Genomic DNA, 24,356 nt, shown 5'->3' with positions numbered 1-24,356 from the left:
GACTTCCATAAGGTTAAAAAATGTGGAGGAAATAAATCCTAAGAAATCCTTCCATATACTGTAAAATGAGCAGTGAGGGCAGGAGGCAGGTGCACTCCACCAGGCATGTCGCATTGCCTCGTATCTGTGCCAGCTTCTTAATGGTGATGGATGTGCCACTCAATGGGCACTTGCTGCATTCTGAGCTGGGATGAATCTGTTACATTATTTACAACAGCCCTCCAAGATAGAGTCCACTGCAGCAGGTACCCAACTCAGTCTGGTTTGCAGGTTCCTGCTGTTAGCCTCACCTTAACTTATTGCCTACATCCCAGTAATTTAAACATGAGCTGCAGTTTCCCCTTCATACTACAGTCCCAGAGAGTTTCACGTGTGAAGCCGGAGTTCTGTCTGAACTTCAAAATCGTTTTCATCTCTTTCACTGAATGATAGTGGGGGAAAAAATTCCACCTGCTTGAACTTTTACTTAAATCATGATTTCACATTCCAACAGCACTTCCAGTATTTTCCCAGAGCTCATCCCTTACCCTTGGGCTCTTCGGCAGAGCACGGAATAGGAAGCAGTCTAAGTAAGAGTAAAGCAGAGGGTCAAACAGACAGCGAGGAGGAGTTCACCATCTCAATCAACGGCTACCCTCTAAAGCTTGAAACACAATCTAATTTGAAACTCTATGTGACATAGTCCTGAATAAAGGTTGACAGTTATCCCTGAAGAGGTGTGGCAATAGGACTTTGGAACATTTATCTAGCATTTAGAAAATAAACAGGTTAAAAAGAAAGAAAGAAAGAAAGAAAGAAAGAAAGAAAGAAAGAAAGAAAGAAAGAAAGAAAGAAAGAAAAAACGTCAGAAGGTGCTAAGCACAACACAACTGTATTCATAACAATAGAAACACGGAAGGATTCGTGGGAGCTGATGGTCTTGTTCCCACGGGGAGGGGGAGGGGCCCCCGGAGGATATGCCGCTCTACATTTGTCTTCAGCTGATGTTTACTTTGGTCTGTTTTCGCTTCCCCTCCTCTCCCACTTCCTACTAAACACGTCACACTGAACTCCCTTCATGTAAACATCTAAGGGCCTCCATTTAGCAGCTACATTGTGTCCACTTCCTAGTGTACTGAATATATCACTTTTGTCCACTTTCAAAACAAGCCTGAATTAAACACAGTTATTCAACAGAAATGGTGCCTGAGTTATCCCCCCCTCCCCCCGCCCTGTCCTTACTCCTCTTCTCGGGGAACAACCTCTACACTTTCAAATCAAACCACATGGAACACGGGGCTGCTGGGGTGATCCTGTGCCTGCCTCTCCCCATCCTGTTCCCCCCACCCCCACCCCCACCCCTATGAGTCCATAAAGCCAGAGAAAAGACAAGAATGGATGTGCCGATTCCACCCTCTTACCCCTAATCAAATCTTTGTCTGGGTAAACTCTGTGGATTCCATGTTTTCTCCTACCTTTAAAAATCCCCATTGGTTATTCAGGATCGTTATTAATCAGATACGATATGCTCAAAATTGACTATTCTTCACCTTGCTTTATTGTCCCCTTTTTGTTGTTATTTGTGTTTTAATAGGGGCGGGGAAGCCTCAGTTTTATCTTCTAAGTTTCCGCAGAGTTTCTCACCCTGTTATATTTATCATTTCTAGTACACCTTTTCTATTTTCTTAATATGTCTTTCTCCATAGCAGTTTGGTCTCTTTTGAATGCTGAAACCTTTCTTCAAATATATGCCGGCTGCAATGAAGACTCCAGTCCTCTTTCCCCTGTATTCAAACCCATCGCCACGTAAATTTTGTATTGTCTCTCAATACACAGGTAGAATCCATTTCTTAAACCCCTGAACCAGGGAGACATGTTATAACTCAGTTTTTTGATGCAATTCAGCAGGCATCGCAGTGTGCTGATTCTAAGTTTAAGCAGCAAGAAACCTCGGAAGATTTTGCACATGCTCACGTTTACCTCTGTCTTTCCCGTTAACGTGTGTGTTAGCCTGCTGGACAATCAGGAAAACAATGTCCCTGTCATTCCAACTAAATTCTTCCTAGGCAGTGGGAAGCCCAGAGGCTCCTAAACAGAAGAACAATTCTAACCAAAGTCAAACTCTACCACTTCACAGACCACCTTAGGTAAGATTGTAATTTTCTTAAGTAAATCCCTTACATTTGCCATTGTTTGTTACCCGGCAGTATTGGTGTGATTATAACGGATGCAGAGGTCGTTGCTAGGCAGATGTGTAGGAATTTATATGAGCTATGGGAGCATTTAATTTCCACGATTGTGAAGTGAAACCCCCGCAGGGGAAGAACACAACCCAATTTGCATTTTGAAAAGTAACCAGCTATAACATGTAGGTTAAATTGAAAGTGGAATAACACGTAGGTGTTTTGTTTTGTTTTGTTTTGTTAATATCAGTACTAAGGAGGAAATCGCAGCACATGTAAATAAACTGAGCCAAGGGCTTATATAGGACTGGCCACAAGCAGGGTGCACTTTGAGAGGGGAGCCACGGACAGAGCACTAAGATAGGAGCAATGCAGAAGATGCTCCTTAGGATGAAGCAGCTAAGTGGGCCAGGCATGGTGGAGCACATCTGTAGTCCCACAACTCATGAAGCTGAGGCAAGAGGATCAGGAGTTCAAGGCCAGCCTGTGCTATAAGCAATTCTGAGGGCAGTCTGTATTATTTGAAGAGACCCTGTCTCAAAACAAATGAGCAAACAAACAAGCAAACAAACAAACAAAATGAATACACAAGGCAAGAGGAGGAGGAAGACAAGGAGAGGCGGAAACCTTAAAGCCAGAGGAACCGTCCAAAAAGAGAAGAGTCAGTGCTACCCATCTGCTCTAAGCTGTCTCTCGCTAACACGCCTGTCAGAATTCTAGAACCTAAGAGGGATGGAAAGACCAGGAGCTCAACACTGCCCTGACAGCTACAAAGCTATTTTTCCAACTGATTTTAAACGAGCTCCCCCTGGGAACCTGACAGTGAAGCAGAGCTTTAAAATACTTCCTAACACATTTAACATAATCATTTCAAAAATCATAGAGTCACTTCAAAGTCTAGTGAAGCATAACAGAAAGGCAGGGAAATTATCGTTAGCATACATAATTAGCTCTTGTCTTTCTAACTTGGGGGGGGGAGGAGCTTGCCTTTAGAGAAATGGTTCTCAACCTGTGGGTCGAGACCCCCCGGGGGGGCGGCTAAATGACTTCTCATAGGGGTCACCTAAGACCATCAGAAAACACAGATAATTATATTATGATTCATAGTGATAGCAATGTTACAGCTATGAAGTAGCAGTGAAATTGTGGAGGAGGGATCACGACAACGGTATTAAAGGGTCTTGGCGTTAGGAGGCTGAGAACCGTTGCTCTGGAGCGTACTAGAACAGATGCTGCTGAAACACAGAAGTCATCTCTCTCCAGCACAGGACACTGTGGGTATCTGATTATTCATGGCTTCTCAATTCCATCCAACGATTCTAGAACAAGCTACGGTGCACAGGGATTTCCAGAAGTGTGCATTTTCATGATCTGATACAGGCCTCGCTTTAATCTTGAAGGACATTTCAACAGGGTGGGAACCAAGTGAGTCTGTTGGGTGAAGGCTGTTTTATTTATTTAATAGAAATAAGCTACTGGAAAATTTTATTCCATAAGCTCCCCCTTATAAAAGAGTGCGAAATCAGTTCTCCCAAAACCCAAAGCAATCTATGCTACTGTTCAAACTCCCTGAGACTGGGGATTTCTTAACTCTATTAGTATAAATTGTGTAGTTTTTAACCAACAGGAGACGGTGGGCGTGTAATCAACTAATCACTAAAGGTGAGACACTGTTCTCTTTGAAAGACCTTCCTGAGGGAGGAGGAGGCAGGAGCAGTTCTAAGGGGACAGTGTTTGCACCATTCTAAGCCTGGTTCTAGGCATCAGCAGTTGCCCATCTCTTAATTAGAGCCACTTGCTTACAGTTTCACACGAGCATTTGGGTACCTCCCCCCACTTGGTTATGGTGAGTCGAGAGAGTGCCTCCTACGTTTTATCATTGGTCTAAACCAGTGGTTCTCCAACCGTAAAACTATTTTCATTGCTATTTTCATAACTGTAATTTCGCTACTATTATAAACGATAATGTAAACACCTGTCTTTTCTGATGGTCTACAGGACACTCCTGTGAAAGAAAGGGTTGTTTCAACCTCCCTAGGGGTCGCGACCCAAAGGTTGAGAACAGCTTCCCTAAGCGCTATAAGACCCTTGCTAGGAATATGTGGAACCCCAAACAGCCCCTCCACACCTGCAGTGGATGTTTGTAGGGCTTGTCCACAGAAAGTAAATGCTACCTACCCTCACATGGACAAACTGTTCCCTCACTAAGCTACAATCCTAAGGAACTCTTGAACGCTGGGGTGGAAAGGGATTCGCTCTTAAGTTTACTCAGGTGTTTTTCCTACGCACATCAAGGTTCTGGCAGTTAAGACCAGGATTCACGATTGTCCGTGCCTATTGCTGTAGCCAATAGCAAGAGCCCATTTCAAGCCAGTTAGCAGGAAATAACAGAAATCTTCTGGTTACCAAAACTGAATAAGCCTGGAGTATACTTCCTTCGGAATAACCAGCTTCAGATGTTGTTGCTGTTGCTGTTGCTGCTGCTGCTGTTACTATTGTTATTGTTTCAAGACACGGTTTCTCTGTATATCCTTGGCTGTCCTGGACTCAGTTTGTAGACCAGACTAGCCTCAAACTCACCGAGATCTGCCTGCCTCTGCCTCCCCAAGAGCTGGGATTACAGGCGTGCGCCACGGCGCCGCAGTTCCAGCTGCAGATTCCAAGAACTTGTGATTTGTCAGCTATCCACCACTGTGAAAAATAGCCAAGATACCATCTTAATATGAGAAAACATTAATCTCAGCCGTCTTTCATTCCGTGGCTGTTGGGCCTAAACTTTGGGCTTGTGGCAAGGGAGGAAATCACTGCTGAAGTTCATGGCAGAAGAAGATAGATAACCCATGTTGGCCAGTAAGCAAAAAGAGGAAGCAACGAGACAGGAAGGGGCTGAGGCGCTGCTATCCCAGCCAATGCGCATGCTCCCAATGCGCTGACTTCCTCTCACGAGGTTCCTTCTCTTAACAGTGCCAAAAATGCCAAAATTGATGACAAGAACTTTAACAAATGGGCCTTTAAATGGCCATTCTAGACCAACGGCTCTGCTTTCCTGTGAATTTGGCCTTTTTCCATGGTAACAGAGGAACACACTAGGTGCAGGTTTGCACAGGTATTGTACTCAGGGACCCTAATAAAAGCAGCTCTTAACTAAAAGCCCCAGCAGAGTCAGCCCCAGCGTGGCTCAGTCATCTTGGACGATGTGCACACCTGTGACCCACCACGTCAACCCTGTCATGAATCTCATGCCCTCCCATAGTAAGTATCATATAAAAAGCCAGAGTGAAGGGGTCAGTGGTACACACGCGTGCAATGGATGGCACACAGTCAGAGTCTCCAGAACAAAGCAAATCCAAAAAGATCACTTCTAGAGAAGAAAGGGGGTGCTAGATACACAGAAAATCCTAGGATGCCTTGAAGTTTCTAAAACATGCTCCACCATGCTTAGAACATAGAAGGAGCGTTAAGATGGTAGATACAAAGAATCATGGTGATATTTCTAAGGATGTTGCATGGTACCATTTAGGTCATTGGTGGTTACTTCAGGAGACATTTATAGTCTGTCTAACTGAAAATTTGGACATAAATGATGCCAATGCTGTAATTATTAATAAGAACTAATGATCAGACAAAATACACTTGGTGACTTGAGAAAATTGACAGCTGGGCACAATGAATAATTTTGTGTCCTGACGCATGGGTGGCAAAGCGATACACAGTAGATCTGGGTTGTGTTTTGTTGAACCCATCACAACGAGTCAAGGAACAAATCTGTCTCCTCTCACTTTAAGCAACACAGGCCCATCGTACCTACTTCCCAGCACTGAACCACTGTTCAGCCCGTCCTTCCAGCCTGCAGCGGATGCCTCTCTTTTCGGCCGCTGCTCCAGCCCTCGTTCATCACTTCAGTCTCATAGCTCTGTCTGCTGTGTAAAGTGGCTGGCGAACTGGATAAACACATTGAATCATGTGTCTATAGCACTGTTCTGACACTTTAAAGTGCAATTTGTATTATCTCTTATATTTTTTAATTTTTTTTTCTACCTCCTTTAAGCTTCTTTAGTGATTGCAAAGTACAAATCAAGTCCCAGCTCAGCTTCTCTCTACAAGCATTCTTCTGGAGTGTGGACACCGGCCGTACACTCTCCCACCTCTTTCTTCTTTCTACCCTTCTCCGGCCCCCCCACCCCCACCCATCCCACTTAGCCTAAGTGTCCTGTCTTCTTTCATTCCTTTCCTGACCCAAAAGTTAGGACAAGATCCCCTCCCCCTCCCCCCTCCACCCCAACCCCCTATTTTTCCAGGGCCTTCTTAGCCTTTCGGGCATGCTTTTCCTTTGTAAATATTGCCAATGCAAGATTTCAGCAAGCCTTTGATCTACTTAGGGAGTCAGAAATAGCCCACAGGAAAACCAGAGAGCCATTACTCCTAATTGCGTCATACGCACTAAAAGTACGAGAGGAGGTCGGCAAAAAGGAAGAGAAAAATTCAGAGAACGGGTGCGTCCTGCACCATGGTACCCTCAGCCCGAAGCTAAGTGTCTACAACAGATAAAACAGCAAAGGCCACCATTTAAGGACTCAAAAAGAATTGGAATCTGACAAATGCCTGTGGGATGGAGGAGAGGTGGTCGGGAGAAGAGGAAGGCCCTAATTAAGTGCTAAGCAGGAACTGAGTTTGAACACCGGGCAGGGTAGATTGTTCCGGTATCTAGTCTGACTATCTCATAAAAACGTGTGGCTCACACGTTTCTTTCTTCAAGCAGAAGTTTCCTCAAAAACACCTTCAGGGGGAAAAGAAAAGAATAAAAAGCCAAGACAAAAGCAAAATAGATCTGGTGAGGGCGGGTGAAGAAAGAAAGAATGAGGTAGCTAGGGCAGACCATGCCTTTGTTCCTGTCCTTCTAGACCATCTTGGGGCTAATAGATCACTCAGCCGTGAGAGGCTCTGTAATGGATTGCATTTTGAAGGAGTGTTTTTAATTAAGTCAAATGCTCTAAGCTTTGATGAGAGGCTGAGGAATCTTGTAGCTTTTATCCTCAACAGCATCTCTCAAACAAATCTGGGATGTGTCCTGTGTACCAGAAAACGATGCGTTAGTGGTGTGAACCTTAGTAAAGAGCGTTAAGGGGCCTGTGTCTATCGAGCCGTTGCTCTGGGTCCCTCGGCTGTAATGAGATGATGACTCCACGGGAACTTAATGCACTCTGGGAACGATGCTTGAACGTGGTACCCAGGGAGCCTCAGAATAGAATTTGAAGAAACTATGTCCAAGGCACAGGAAAACAACACAAGCTGTTATCTCTTATTGAGTCTGTTTTCTTACAGAGAACCCAAGAAAACAAAAGACGTTTTGTTTGAAGTCGGTGTTTTTTTATTTTTTTTTTCTTTTCTTTTGTCTTCTTCAAGCCTGAGAGGAGAAAACAAAACTCCCTTTGAAGCATTTATAAATTAAACATCTCTGAAGATTATTTCTTCCTTTATATCCAAAATATTTATCAATTCTGTAACTGGATAATTATTTACTAGGCATTGACAAGTGCCTGGAGGTACTGAGGAAGACACAGAGGAAATCAAAGGGCATCAACAGCTCCTGGGAGCGAGAAGATTCAGGCTCCACCAGGCCAGATGACTTGGAATTTACATTCCCATGTCAACAGAAGGCCTGCGATGTGGGTGACTTTAAGGCTTGAGAAATAATGTTTTGTTTACACACTGGAATCACCATGGGCCTTGCTTTGTTTTTGTTTTGTTTTTTAATGTCATTCTGAGATTCGAGTTCCAGAAATTGTTAATTAATTTCTGTGGGGTGCACTTGGGAATTGGGGTTTCCCAAAGAGCCCAGGAGTAATTCCAGTGAACATGGAGTTTGAGAACTGCAGCCTCGGGTTCAGTGAGGCCAACCCATGCATCCCCTCCCTTGGCGGCCTAGGGTTTGCCGTTGGTTTGGCTGGATAGTGAAGACTTGCTTTCTGACCACCTTCCAGGAGGTGACGATGTCATTTCCCTTCTCCTGCATCCTGTGCCTTGCTTTGCTCCAGCCCAAGCAGACGCCACTGAAGCCATTTTTCGAGGGCTAGCTCATTTTCTCTAGTCTGGTTAGTGTCATTGCATCTTACACTTGATTCTCATATTTTTTTAAAAAAATGAAAAAAAAAAAGACTACCCATAAGAAAAACTATCAGGGACAAAATTCATGTTAACTGAAAAGTTCACTGCCTGTTATAGGTTGAACCACACCACACCACACCACGGCCTTGTCCTTCCCAGGACACCACTAAGGTCCTTACCCTAGAACCTCAGAATGTGATCTTACCTGGACATAGACGTAACACGTAACTGCTGATGTAGTTAGGCAGGATGAGGTCACAACAGGGTTGGATGGGCCTTAGGACAATGTGAGTGATCTCTCAGGAAACGGCATACCTACGGCTATGGAGGCACACTGGAGCAATGTAGCTGCTAGCCAAGGAACCTGAGGGGTGGTTGGATTCAGCCAGAGAAGGCAAAAGACGAGGAAGGCTTCTTCCCTGTGGCCTTCAGAGGAAGCATGACCCACCGCTGCACTGACTGCAAACCCTGAGCTCCAGGCCCGTGAGAGGATGAGTGCCTGCTGTTTAAAGCCCCCCAGGGAAGCCAGTGTCCCCAGATTTTGTTTACATAGGTAGGGAACTACTGAGGTAGGTTTAGGTTTTCTGTTTTATATCTAGGACATGCAGCCTACTCCCTATTTATAACAGCTAAGTGGACTTTGCCACAGTATCCTCAAGGTTAAGGCATCATTGACAACGCGTATGACGAGGGAAGGAATTGTAAAGAGGAGAAGCAAATGACCAGAGTTCTGGAAAAATAAAACAGCAACCAAGCAGAGGAGGAGGCAGGGGGTCAGTGTAAATCCCAAAGACAGAAAAGAGGCTACATAGACCCAGGTTTTTGTTAAGAGTAAATAATCTTAAACTCGATGTGAAACATGAAAGGTCCTCAAGAAGAAAAAAGTCACATCATGATACAAACACGTTGTCCTGTGGTGATGCCAGCCTGTTAAATCCCAGGGAATATGTGCAATTTCTAAAGAAGTCCTAACATGTTCATGGCGTGAAACCAGTGACAGTGACAGAGGAATACACTTGTCTTTCCACAGTGTCAGAGTTTATCAGATAAGAATGAATTCACAAGATACTGCAGTGTCCCTGTACTGCAGTGTCACTGTACAAATACTCCTGCTGTCCTTGATAGACCCAGCCAAGGCAAACACAAGCTCTCTTATTCTAATCTTAATTACTAATGTTAACTTTCTTGTGGGACAAGGTGGACAAGTGGCTAAGGGAATTGACTGATACTATTAACTCTCACACATTACTCATTACATAGTAATTTATTATATATATACAACATATATTAACATATAGTCATACACATATATAGTACTAATGACACAGAGAGAGAGAGAGAGAGAGAGAGAGAGAGAGACAGAATGGGTACAAACGTTTCAAGAGGCAAATAATCCTGAAAGAGCTTAGAAAATAACAGGAATGTCAGTGAGTCTGTAGGGATGAGGTAACTAAGCCAGAGCTGCAGAAGCTGCTGAGGCTGATATGGCTGCTGTGGCTACTGTGGCTGCTGTAACTGCAGAGGCTGGCTGTTGTGACTGTTGTGGCTACTGTGGCTCCTGCTGTAGCTGCTGTAGCTGTGGGGCTACTGTGGCTCCTGCTGTGGCTGCTGCTGGACCATAGATTCAAGATGTAGGGTCATTCGAGTAGGCCATATTTTTCAATTGAGCTGAACTGAAGCCTCTCGGACAGGTAGTTCTCTGCCCTCTGTTCTTTGATGCACACACTAGGTGGTCAGGTAGCAGGTTGCTTTGTGGCTAGACAACAGTAGGACAGGAGAAGCCACTACCTTCACAGTGTTAGGTGCCTATGTGTTTGGGATGAAGGAGTTTCACCCTTTCCTTGGTCTAGAATGTCTGATACATTCTTGGACTTGGCTTTCCTAATAAAATTTTAATATGCCCATATGGCCCTATGTTTTCTATTAAGTTTGATGATATATTTATAAGGGGCACCCTTTGCAATTCCAGAAATAAGTCATTTGTCATCTATGTCAAGTAGACTGTGCCAGATGTACACTGCTGGTCCTGTGTCCACCCAGGTGCAGAAGCATCCTCTGTCCCCAAAATGGAATCAACAGCTGCTTGTAAAACGGAACCTATGGGACGAAGTACAGTCAGAAAAAAAGCATGTTTTATACAATATGGAGTAACTTGGGACAGGGCACAACCTAATCTCAACTTTTATATTTTTATATTATATATTTATATTATATTATTATTAAAAATTAATATTTTTATCATTTCAGCTGATATCAGTTCCACCTTGAACTTAATCCAGGATAGAAGATGGGAAATAGTTAAACACAAATGACAGTTGTAAGAGAAACAAAGTCTGCATAGCAGAGTGACCTAGACAGGCTACCGACACAGGGCCGGGTCCTGACGGCAAGCGCAGCGCACAGGACTGTCGGTGATCAGATGTTTCTGTTCAGCTCCATACAACTGTAAAGTAGCCCTTAGAGCTCTCTAGCACACTTCAAGGCAAGAAACCTGATGCAGTCCGTGGACATCTATCACATTCTTAGTTGCTACTCGTTCAAACCTCCTTCGTGCATTTAACGAATGCCCTTCTGTATAAAGCGAGATATCCAGGGCCCTGAGCCTTCGGTTTCCCCCTAACTCAGCAATTTTTAGGCTGGACATGCTGGTGCGAAAAGGGGCCCTGGAGGAGACGCAACCTTGACTGAAGCATCCACTCTCCCAGGGAAGCAGAGCCACAGGCACCCATAGCTTGGAGGACTAAGGATAAAGCCGGCAAACGTCTCAAACTCGCTACAAGAAATTCAGGGCTCTCTGCACCCCAACTTTGATTTCTGCCCCATATATATCTAAGTACCCTGCTGGATCCAAACAGACGGCACCCCTGTTCCATAGAATGTCAGCTTCACCTGAATGCCAGGGGTCAATTAAATTACCTGCTTAGAAAAATAGCATTTGTTATTATCGACCTACGCTCCCTTCCAGATCTAAAAGGGTTTTGCCACCATTATGACAGTGGAGTGAGGGGTGTGAGTGCTAAATCTGATCCATCAACAAGTACTCATGAACGCCCTCTGGAGTTCCAATCAGGCACTGCAGTGTGATGCCTTGAAAGAGCAGTAGGCGGTGAAGGAGTCCTGAACCTACAGCACCACTACCCCTTGGGACTACAGCTCCCAAGCACTAGCCAATGGCTCACTTACCCACCACTGAAAGCTGCTAAGGAAAATAAGTGTTCTTTGGACCAATTTAATAGCGTTCTGTAGAGCTAGCTGTTCAGTACAGTACCCTAGAAGAAAGTTGCGGACACTGCGTGGTGATCCGTACTGTTCATGACTGCCACGTGAGTGTAAGAAGTCATTACCGCTCAGGGTGCTGCAGTTCACTCACCCATTGCAAGGACGCTTTTTAAAAACTGGCTGCATAAAAAGAAAATTGAAGAACACCAAATTACACAGGGCAGGCTCCCTGCCACCAGGGAGCTGTGGTTATCTTGTTTCCCCGTTCTTTATGCTAACAAAAGGCTCATGTTCTTTGGATCTTATCAGAAAGAGGCAGTAATTTTCTTTTCCCTTACACATAAACCATTTCTTCCACTGATTTAAGGAGATTGCTTTCTATAATCTAGAAGCCATTCAATGGATGTGATAAGATCTTTACAGTGTGGCTCAGGGAAGCCGCCTTTAAAGGGTTATTGTGGGAACATTGCAGTACACCTCACAGGGAGGGAATCACACCGTATGCGCTGCTGCAGTGGAGACACAAGAACTCTAAGAAGGCAGCATGCTCACCTTCAAACTTCTCTTTTAAAAATGCATCATATTTTACACACATACACACACACACACACAGTTAGGGACCTCAAGTTGGACCAGACAATGGTTGGCTGCCATTACCATAGCACATCTTGCAGGCAGGACAGATTGTGCCTAGGTTGTTGCTGGAGTCCCACTGGTAGGCGCCACACTCATGTGGCTAGGATCCACCAGAGGACACCTACACCTGACACTGCCTGGGCATCGAGGCAAGACAGCCCAGAGAGACCCATGATAGAATGAAATGCAACTGCCCAAAACAAAACAAAACCAAAGTCGATGAAATGGTTCTTAATGATAGTTTGCTATGAAGACTGGTAGACTGGTGCCCAGCCCAGCTGTCATCAGAAGTGCTTCATCCAACAAGTGAGGGGAGCAGACGCAGGGACCCACAACCAAACACTAGGCAAACCAGGGCAACCCCGCAGAAGGGGGTGAGAAAAGATGGTAGGAGCCAAAGTGGTAGAGGATACTGCGAGAACGTGGCCCACAGAGTCAACTAAGCAGGGCTCATAATGGCTCACCGAGCCTGAAGCGACAAACATAGACCCTGTGTGGCTCCAAGGTAGAGCTAGGTCCTCTGCATATGCCTTATGGTTGTGTAGCTTGGTGCTCTTGTGCAACTCCCAATGGTGGGTTGTGCCTCTGACTCTTTTGTCTGCTCTTGGGACCCCTTTCCTTCTATTGGATTGGCATGACAGGCCTTGGCTTGTGTGTAGTCTTAATTTAACATGTTAGGCCATGTTCGGTAGATATCTCTAAGCGGCCTGAGCTCTCTCTCTCTCTCTCTCTCTCTCTCTCTCTCTCTCTCTCTCTCTCTCTCTCTCTCTCTCTCTCTCTCTTCTCTAAGGGAAATGGAGGCAGAGTGGATCTGGGAGTGTAAATGCACAATAAATAGTAAAAAAAATAAGAGAATGACCTCTGAGTTTAGAAGTAAATGCTCTGGGCTGCACTTTGCTTTTTCTTGTACTGAGAACCTGCCCTATACCAAGCCCTTTCCTAACTAGCATTGCCAAGCAATAACTCTGGGTAAAACAGACATAATCATTGCTGTCATAGAACTTGTGGGACATGAAAAACTTCACACTTAATTATAATTCTAATAAGTACCACAAGGCAAAGAACAAGGTGTAATTAGAAAAAGACAGGAGAGACTAATGCTGAGCTGGGTGGCTTAAAGACAGACTCCAAGGAAGCAATGTTTTTAAACTAAAGGTTGCAAATGTGTTATCCAGGCAGCTAGGGGGTCAAAGAGCAAGGCAGGGCAGCGTTCAAGCAGAGAAAAGAATGTGTCAAAGTCCTTAAAGCAGTCAGAGCATGTATGAATGTCTGAAGGACAGAGCAGTCCAAAGGGTTAGAATATGGTGGACAAAAACAATGGATGGAGGAAGGAGATGGAGTCAGATCACACAGACCTAGTCATGCTAGGGAGTGAGTAACTATGGCATGGGAGGATTTGAAGCACAATGTTGAGGTTTCTTTTTAACTAATGGTCACTCCAGCTAGAACACTGAAATATAAGGAAGATAAAAGGGTAAGAAGCCCTGCAGAAGGACCTGGTGTCCTGAGTAGGAGTGGACATGGTAACATGGAAAGACGTCCATGGGCGGAGACAGAGAGAAGCTGCTGGACTCTGGGTCTGTACATGCAGCGGAGGTGACGTGGCAAAGACTTGTCCCCAGCCTGTAGGGACTTGGGAGTTAAAAGATAAGGCCTAGTGAGAGACAGTTAGATCACTGGGGATGTGTTTTAAAAGGGGGCTTGGGACCCTGGCCCCTCCTCCTTTCTCTAATACCCCAGCCATCAGGGAAGCTTACATGCCTTCCAATACGACGTTGCCTCTCTTCAGGCCCAAAGCACAGGGACCAACCAACCATCCTTAGGCCAGAATCCTCCAAACACATGTGCCAAACTGTACCCTCTTTCTTTAAAGTTCATTATCTTGTGTTTGTTACAGAAACAGAAAGCTATTATGGAGCCCAAGAGGTTTAAAGAAAGGCTGGATGTGGAAAGTGAGAGAGAGAGAGAGAGAGAGAGAGAGAGAGAGAGAGAGAGAGAGAGAGAGAGGAGAGAGGATTAGGTTTCCATTTGAGAAACTGGGAAAGTGGAAAAAGGGGTCAGAAGAAGAGGAAAACTTCAGATTGTTATCTTAAATTTGAGATCCCACAGGGTCTTGAGTATATGATCTCGGTCTCTACTCAGAAGTCAGACCAGTTCCCAGTTATAAATTCAGACAATAACCTTATTAAGTCTGAAGTTCTCTCATTATCTTCATAATGGCAGTGACATTTGACTCATAGAAGAGAGGGAAATGTGGACAAGGCAGTTACTATGAATGTCCTGTGCATATTAAAGTTCCATGTAGACACACCAAGTTCCTAATTAACACAGACAACATTGCACAATGGCACGAAGCATGAAATAAGAAATGTGCACGCTGAGCCTCAGTGTTTCTATGTGCTCTCGTTGGTGAGCATACACACGTTTAAGGAGAGCTGTTGGGAGGGGGAAGGCATAGTGTACAAATAAAAGCAAAAGTATTCGTGACTTTTATGTTCCAATGCTTCTTAAATTTAACCTTAAAAAGGTGAAGTCATGACTTGTGAAATATAAATGTGCCAAAGACTTTATTTAGCCCATTGACAAGGAAACCAGGAAGACAAAATTAACAGTAGTGTTAACCAGTCAGTGAAGAATACAAACAGGCATGTGTATATAAAGGGTTAAAAAAGTGATCTCTGGCTTATTCATCCTCTGCAATTGCAAGCTTAACACTCTGGAGATGACCTTTGCTAAGACTATTTTTATCTGTCTGATGTACTGGACCACACAGCGTCAGTTTGATCCCTGGGGGATGGAGACCAAGTAGCTAATGCCATGTAAGCACCGTGTGCCCATAGACCTGTACTTCTAACAGAACACCTAGTTTGTCAAAATTCGGGGCTCACTGCTCCAGGATGAAGGCTGCTGTGCAAGCCCTTTGGGGGACGGTCACTGATTGTCCAGTCTGAAGGTGGTTGGGGAACCCCTAACACAACTGGCGGTCAATCTGGAATACGGAAATGAATCATCAACTACTGAACAAACAGAAGAGGAAAATCACAGGGTAGATGGTAACTGTCTGTTTGTCCATTGGACAAAATCATTTGTGTTGTTATCACTTTTCTTCCATCCACAGCTATGCAATAGACAAAGGCATGAACCTCTATGGAGCTAAGTAGCTTCAAGGGTACACTAGGAAAGACACAGCATTTGACTGAAAGGGCACCTCCCATATGCCTCATTTCAAGCTCTTTCATAATTATCTCTGGCATAGTCACCAAGTTATTACTCCTCAAGGGAGACTCTGATCCAAGCCAAGGAACAGTGTCTCTTCAGAGGCTTAAGTTAAAAAGAAAGTAATCATTTCTTACTGGTGACCCTCGTTTGAATTTTTCTAATGGTAGTCAATTCCATTAGACCCTCCAGTTTGTGAATCACTGATTCCCTATTGGTTAAACCAAAATCTGTTCACTGCATTTTTCCTTGAAAAGGAGTTATAATTCTGGGTGTGATAGTTAGTTTTTTGTCAACTTGATACAAGGTAGAGTTAGTTAGAAAAGCCATTTCAATTGAGAGAATACCTCCATTTGAATCACCTGTAGGCAACTCAGTTGGGAGTTGTCTCAATTAAAGATTGGTGTGGGCATGCCCAGCTCCCTGCGGGCAGAGCCACTCCTGGACAGGTGGTCCTGGGTAGTATAAAAATGCAATCCAAGAAAGCTGTGGGGAGTGAGCCAGTGAGCATGGCTTCTTCTTTCATTCCTGCTTCAGGGCCCTGGCCTGACTTCCCTTTATAATGGACTACAAGCCATAAGATGAAATAAACTCTTTCCTCCCCAGGTTGCTTTTGGTCATTTTTGGTCATGATATTTAGTACAGCCATAAAAATTCTAACAAAGACAGCAGGTTATTTGAAAGGATAGGTTTCTGCAAGAGTAACATAAGGATATGTGTGTGTGTGTGAGTGTGTGTGTGTGTGTGTGTGTGTGTGTGTGTGTGTTCTCTTTTAAGACAGAAGAGACCTACAGACTAAAGAGACTTCATGCTTTATATTTACTACCAATGCAGGGATGCTTTTAGGACACTATTTTGAAGGAACGAGTTAGAAAAAAAAAAGTCTTCATCAGCAGAAAAAAAATCATCTTAAAGAAGGCTTCCAAGAGAGAAGCTAAAATTGAGGATCATGAAACAGAAACAGTTTTAGGAGAGAGCTGTTCATGCACCTGTGAACTTCAGAGCTCACACCTGTAATCCCATTTCTTAGAAGGCTGAAGCAGGTAATAACACGAATTACTTCATATTACTATGAATTAAAGGCCAATCTAGCCACGAAGGGCCTTGCAAAGTGATGGCCCTTCTCTGTCTAGAGAACTGTCAAACTCTCCACGCAGACGCCTTCATTCAACGTGCAGACTTCTTTCTTCCGGGGATGGCGTTCTGTGCCATTCCCTAACTGGCATCCTTCGTTCCAGGCACCAAAGTTTCCCAAGTTGGGACTTCTCGGGAGCTTTTAAAACTTTACTGCCCCAGCTCTTTCAGGACTGATAAAGAGTCAGGCGTAGGGCATGGGCCCAGCACCAGTGTCCTCTAACAGCTCTCTAAGCAATTGCACTGTTTTGCACAGGTTAACAATCACTGGGTAACTGTTCTGAACTCTTCAATTTGAAGCTACAGACTCTTCTCTATAGTAAGGAAGAATGACCTGACTTAAGTTCTTCGCATCATGTGTAGGGTCTTCAAATCACATTGAAGGCTTTCTTCCACAGGGTTAAATGTGACAGAACATAGGTTAACTCCTTGGTCAGGGACAAATTCCTTTGCAAGCAAGTCTCATTCTTTGTGCCTCCGCTCCCACACAGATTCCTGGGGTGAAGTGTACAGTGGTGCCTGAGCAACTCTGTTTACTTGAGTCTCTATCAGCAAGGCCAGAGTTATCAGGTGTCCGTTAAATTTAGGTTTAGGAAAATGACTGCTGTTCCCTTGCCAAGGGCTGGCTAAACAATTAGCAGGAGAAACTGACACTAGGACACCACGGCTTTTAAAATAGTGGCCACGTGTCTGTGAACGTTTTCTTCCTTTACAGACAAAAAGGTCCAAGGCCTCGTGCAAGCCCATTATGCCTAGACAAAAGATAAGCAAACAAGAGAAAAGCGAAACAAATTAAATCAACTCAGATTTGTAGGCGACAAAGGAGCCTTCAGAAGTAAAGATCCATGGACCCGAATAATATGTGTTTTAAGCTTAGATTCCATGGAAAATGGACAACTGAGTAGGAAAGCAACTGGCCAAGGGGAACTGATGTAATTATGTGTTAAATAAAGGGTCTGAAAGGCTCGTCTGGAGTCTTCACAGCTTTTCTGATTGCTCCTTCCTGCAAACGATAGGGCTGGAATGAGGGAGTAATGACTTCTGGTCAGACAGAGAGGTCTGGCCTGGAGATGGGTCCGCAGGTAAAAGTGTTGGCCACACAAATCTGAGAGCCTAAGTCCCATCCCTAGGCCCTGTGTAGGAAGACTCCTCAAAATTGGTTTCTGGATTCCACTAGAAAGATAGGGAGAAGAGAAAAACTGGAAGGGGACTAAGTTGCCTGTTAATTTGGGATTTTACTGTAGAAATGTTTGTGACTCAGCCTTGGTAACTATCAATGATTTCTCTACTCACACCAGTGCCTGCCACCTCTTTCCCTTCAAATATCTTTCAAGCATGGGTTTCTTTTTTTCTTTCTCCCTCCCTCCTTTTCTTCCTTTATTTCCTTCTACTTTTTGTTCTTCAGGTGTTGGGAATTGCACTAAGGCCTCATGCATGCTAAACAAGTGCTATGTCTCTGAACTCTACCCTCAACCCACTTTGAACCTCTTCATTTCGAGAGAGGCTCTATGAAGTTGCTCAAGCTGGCCTTGAACTTGCTCTGTAATCCAGACTATCTTTAAACTTGTGACCAGCCTGCCTTAGTTTCCTGAGTAGCTGGGCTTACACGGGACACATCACCAGGCCCTGCTATGTGAGGCTTTCCATAAAATGTTTCACTGAGCAAATAAATTGCAAAGATATTTCTGAGAAGAAATACAAGCCAGGCATGGTGGCATACACCTTTAATCCCAGCACTCGGGAGGCAGAGGTAGGTGGATCGCTGTGAGTTCGAGGCCAGCCTGATCTACAAAGTGAGCCCAGGGTAGCCAAGGCAACACAAAGAGACCTTGTCTTGAAAAATCAAGAAGGAGGAGGAGGAGGAGGAGAAGAAGAAGAAATATGAAGTAAGTTATGTATAAGTGAGTAAAACAATTACCTGTTCATTTTGATTCAGAGTTAAGCTTTTGCTGTCTGTTCCTACCACCAAATCAATTTTAGATTCTTCTCTTAGTCCCACTCATTGCAAACTGGTGTCTAGTTACACTCTCTTTAGGATGAAGACTGAATTTTAAAGACATTGGCACCTTGTCATCTCAAGAAGTTCTCATGGGGGTATCCTCTTAGCTCGTTTTTGCATTTGGTATCAGGCCACTCATATTTCTTATGTGACTGTAAGAAAGATTTTCTATGCTGTATTTCACTATCAGAACAAAATCAACTGGCTTCTGGCTTTTTCCATAGCATTCACACCCTTGAAGAAAACGCCCTACTCTGAAATTCCAACTTTCACACATTTTCCATTTATTCTTCCCCAGCCCATCCCTGAATTCCATCCCAAGCGCCTCTCCTTGGCTTCAAGTATCTGTTTCTTGATAAACAATCTCAAGACTCATATTTAGGGGCAAGAGAGATGGCTCAGCAGTTAACAGCACTGACTGTTCTTGCAGAGAACCCAGGTTTGATTCTTAGCACTCACACGATGACTCATACCATCTGTAACTCCACTCCCAAAGAACATGACACCCTCACCTGGCCTCCTTGGGCACCAGACATGCATATGGTGCTAGGACATATATGCAGACAAAATATCTATACATATAAAATAAAATGTTAAAAAATAATGTTTACATCAAAAGATGATCATGTGTCCTTCCATGGTACATTCTTTAATTCTCTCACCATTAATAGGCAGATTTTTTTATATTATAATGTTAAGACAAGTAGATTTATCTGAAAATTTGAAAGACATAAAGAAAATAATGTAGTGTTGATTTTCATATTTATTCTATGGGATAGAAGAGGATACTAGAAACTTAATGAAATTAGAGAAAAGAAAACAAAACAGAAAACTTATAAAAAAGGAGGGCACTATCCTTTTCAGATTATTACTATAAACTTTTGGAAGAAAACCAAAGCATGTTCACTATACAACGTAAGAGGTGTGAGAATGTACACTATACAATGCAAGAAGTAGGATAAAAGAGACCCACAGATTTTGACTTAAGAAAACAGAGCTGGCTTAGGTAGTGATTTTAGGACTTTAACTCCCCCAATAGACAGGTGAGAAGAAAGGCCACCACAAAAGACAAGCTCAACTCTGCCACCTACTGCCTAGCAACAGAAGCCATGCTTGCTGAGGGCAGAAGTCTAGTCCCAGCTCCTCAGGTCACCACTAACACACTGATACCTGTTTACAGAAAGATGATCTGGAAGCTACTGAACACACATCTGGGTGATGCAACAAGGCTCATACCAACAAAGAACAGATGCTGGGATTCATTTAATCCAGTGAATAATTACACTAAGCCATGAGTAAGTCAATTATATCAATAATTATTAGCCAATTATTAAACCAAGTTTGTGTATGTATATATATACATATATACATATGTATACATTAATTATTTACCTCTAAAAGCTATATCACTTGTAAATGATACAGAAAACACTGTTGGAGTGCTTAGAAAATTGTAGAACACAGTTCTATGAGCCTCAGTTTCTTCAGTTCCTCATGGTCCTGAATGTGACAAACTTCCTGTTCTTTATTTAGTTCTCAAAGAAAGATTGGATTTGGAGCAGGAAGATAAGGCCAAGCATTTCATGTTTCCTACATTCTTTTCTTTGGCACCATTGTTATTAAAGGACAAAATTATTTTTTAAAGAAAACATAATTTTAAAAACTGTACTGTTGCCAGGCATGGTGGCACACGCCTTTAATCCCAGCACTTGGGAGGCAGAGGCAGGTGGACTGATGTGAGTTCGAGGCCAGCCTGGTCTACAAAGCGAGTCCAGGACAGCCAAGGCTACACAGAGAGACCCTGTCTTGAGAAACCAAAACTAAATAAAGAAATAAAAAGTACTGTTTTTAATCAACAGAAGATGGCTTTCTATGTTAAATTCTTCCTTCAGTCATATTTTAACAACAAAAATTCAGAGTATTATATATTTGTAGCCAACAATAATAGTACTTATTCCTACATGGAATAAAGGAGACCAACTTCCTTCTCTGGGATTCCAGTTCTGAGAGTGAAAAGAAGCATAGCACCAGCACACTTCCAGCTGCCTGCTGATGATCTCTTGCCAGATGCCTCACTTTAAGGTGAGAAGTGAGCACTGTAGGACAGGGCAGCTTTGAGCTGTTTCTCCTAGCTGAGCCTTCTTTCTTTCAGGTAGAAAAAAGTATTCCCTATGAGAATTTCACTAAGTGAGATCCTGTGTGAAAATTGGGGAAGTAACTTTACGGGTGTTTTGTGATCAGTTAGACTTCCGCTCTTGCTAGTGAAACCACATCCTTCTACATGTATGTTTCCCAAATCTGTTGTGTAGCTCATTTGGCTTCACTTAGTCCTCAAGTGCACCTTTTGCCATCAAGAGCTCTAAACACACACACACACACACACACACACACACACACACACACACACACACACCTTTTATAGATAAACTAGCAGATACCCAAAGAAGTCAGGTGGCTTGCCAAAGAGTGAGCAGCTGGCTAGACAACAGCAAGAAGACCCTAACCCTCACACCCAAGAGTTTTACTGTGGCATTTCTCAAACCTTTCCTACTTATGACTCTTTTTTGCCTGATAAATTTTTACATAATCTCAAATATATAGGTATAGAAAACAGGTATACAAAACATTTAATGATAAGAAATCATAAACAAATTTATTTTCAATCAACTATTTGCTATCCCTGAGATTCCACTACTTACTAAAGATGAAAGCAAATCTGCAAACTAATAAGATAATGTGCTTGGTGGTTACTGCACAGTTAGCACACGCCTTTAATCCTAACACTCACAGGCAAGAGTTAGGCGGATCTTTGTGAGGTCAAGGCCAGTCTGGTCTGCATAGTGAGTTCCAGGACTGCCAGGACTACATTAGAGAGACATTATCTCAAAAAAAATTCCAACTTTGGCTGAATATTTGATAATGTAGAATGTAGAACATCTTGAATATTTTCCATAGTTGATGGGTATTTTAATTTTATAACCATCAATGCTGAGACTACTGCATTGCATAAAAACACAGTACAGAATACAAAATATGTCTATAATCATTTCAGAAAATATTGGAAATTCTGTCCTCATCCCAAGCCAAGATTCACTTAATGACTTTTTTTTTTAAAATATAAAACTCTGGTCAGCATCTCCTATAGAAAACTTTAGAATCAAATATCCTGACAATATAGCTCTAAGAAGTACTAAGTTGTTAAAAAGCTGTGAAATGATGGCAGAGAAATAGTGAAAGTCTTTGTTTCCTATAATTAAATCATCCCATTTCTACAAGAGCAGAACACCGGTGTGTGTGCCACAGTTAAAACACTACAGTCCATTACCACACAATGCCTGTAACAGCAGTAATCAACCTGTGGGTCTCAACCCCTCAGGGGGTCAAATGGCCCTTTCAGAGGGATTGCATATCAGATATCCTGTGTATCTGACGTTTACAATTCAGTAAAATTACAGTTAATGAAGTAGCAATGAAATCCTTTTATGGTTGGGGGGTGGTCACCATGACATGAGAAACTGTTAAAGGGCTACAGCATTAGGAGGGTTGCGAGGCACTGCTCTGGACTCTGAGTCAAAGCTTTTAGGCCCTGCTGCTCAGCACTGCACTGTGTGAAGGCAGCACAAGGCAGGGCGAGGGTGCTGTGTGTTCAGAACTAAGGCTGCAGTCATGAGAAGCAGGAGGGTAGGAACTCAGAAGCACCTGGGATTCATAACACATTTTATTGGGTTAATGTTCAATTGTACATTCAGAAACCCTTTACAGCTGTCAGACTTTTCATGGCTTCCATCAATTTGCTCATAAGCCACAGTGTAAGGCTTGCTCTGGGTTGGGGGGGTAAAGGCACTTACTGCAGGGACTGACAACCAAGAATTCTATCCCCAGAACCTACATAGTGGAAAAAGAGAACCAGATCTCACAGGGTGTCTATTGACCTCCACACGCATGCTACAATACATGCATTCACTCACACACACACACACACACACACACACACACACACACACACACACACACAAATAAATAAATAAATAAATGTCTCCAAAACAAATATTCAAATGCTTCTGCAGATGCATCGAAGAAACGGGTTGACTAGTGGAATGTCTGCTCTTGCTTAAGCTGGTTTCAGTGAGAACTCTTCCAAGCATGACTAGTTTTATCTTGCTCTTCACATATCCCGAGGGAGAAACTTTCAGTTACTAAGAAGTTTCCCAATTTCTAGAGAAAGCCTACAGGGTAATAAACCTTTGCCCAAATGCATAAATCATATATGAACCCACTCGCAGGTTTAGGTTGGCTCATTAGCATTTGTGAAACATTGGGATCCCATGAGTAAACTCCCACGTGGCACCTGAATCTGTGCTTCTCTTTGAAGGTTCAGCTGTGGCAGAAGAAAGCCCGGCGTGCGTTGCTTGCACAGAGCATCTTTCTCCACTTTCACATCTTTCTCCGTCTACTCTCCGCTTACCACCACCCAAGAGGACCACATCCCTGACACTATTGCACCTTCCCACAAGCCCCACCTTCTCCAATATACAGCTCAGACATGCCTGCTCTCTAACATTCACCTGAGCCATCTCCCTTTCAAGATGGATTCCTGCCTTATTCTGGTTTCCGTGGCAGCCTACGACCCTCTTTACTGTACTTTTCCCCACTCTGCATAGGCTTGTGTGTTAAAATTCTCCACCAAACTGAGGACTCTTTGAAGGCAAAATTCATATATCATTCAACTCTAGAGCTCTCAGTGGCTAGAGTGTCAGCGTTTGATATGTGAAATATTGTGGGCTTAAAAGCTGCATCGTGTGCCAAAAAGAACTCACATTGCTATTCAGGCATGGGGGGGATGAGAGGGAAGCCTTAGATCTTGCATTTAAGACCAGCCTTGGCCTCAGGGACCTGACACCCTACACACACACACACACACACACACACACACACACACACACACACACACACACACACAAACACACACACACACAAACACACACACACACACACACTGCATATTTCCATGTATCTATCCAGAAGGTTCTACATGATTAGGAAATACTGATAGGGCCATAATTAAGAAAGCATGAAATAGTAAGGAATCAGTTGTTTATAGGTCATATTGAAAAAAAAAATCACTTCTCTCCACAAGACTTTTCTTTCAATAAATATTTTTCCAAATCAGTCTGTGTGATATACTTAACATTTTTGTCTTTTGACCATTCACATCTAGTGTTTGGTAAACTGAAGCAGCTAACTATTATTTCTTGTTCTTGAGTCTTGAATAGCTGTCAAAGACTAGGCTGCCTAGATCTTAGAATGCTGATCTCCCAGGGGCTTGAGGACAGTGTAGTTGACGGTAGAAAGGCAGTGTCACCCTCTTAGGTGACATGACAAAGAAGACGCATCTTCTAGTTGCCCTCTCCAGAAGCCTAGAATTAATTCTTTTATTCCATTTTCAAATATAATTCATAGGTAATTCCTTTACCTTTTTAATATTTAAGCTTATTAAATTTTCCTTAGAGCGTATCAGTATAGTCCATCTCAAAATTTAGAGCACATGCCCCCTTATCCTTGAAAAATAAGTCTTCTCCTCTGTTGTTTCCTAATGTTTAGTTTGAATTATACGTAACCTAGGTAGTTACCCTATGGTTGCATCAAAATTTTGATTTTAAAAGCATATTCTATCTAGAAAGTAGAAGCATATGAACATGTGTCCGGGTCAGTTGTGTTCTGAAAGGAATGTGTAATTTCAAGGCAGCTTCCTTGGTAACTTTCCAGTAGCCACCGTGACATGTGAGGTAGTGGAAGAGGTCAAGAGAGGATTTAGAAAATATTTGGGGAGAAGAGTCGCAGGTTATCACACATTTGAAAGGAATAATCCTCAAGATTCAAACCTT

General features: G+C 43.2%; 1 protein-coding gene across 1 annotated transcript in view; it reads right to left on the bottom strand.

Moving 5' to 3' along the window:
• HMCN1 (hemicentin 1) overlaps positions 1–20,453 on the bottom strand; it is a 494,329-nt gene extending 473,876 nt beyond the window's left edge. Inside the window, exon 1 of the mRNA XM_084782016.1 lies at positions 20,433–20,453. The gene's annotated coding sequence lies outside the window, so the exon portion shown is untranslated. The remainder of the gene's footprint in view (positions 1–20,432) is intronic.
• Between the last annotated feature and the right edge of the window lie 3,903 nt (positions 20,454–24,356).

The sequence above is a fragment of the Acomys minous genome, assembly GCF_964271855.1.
Source record: "Acomys minous genome assembly, chromosome: 1".
NCBI classification, from domain to species: domain Eukaryota; kingdom Metazoa; phylum Chordata; class Mammalia; order Rodentia; family Muridae; genus Acomys; species Acomys minous.
This window is presented reverse-complemented; position numbering and strand designations above follow the sequence as displayed.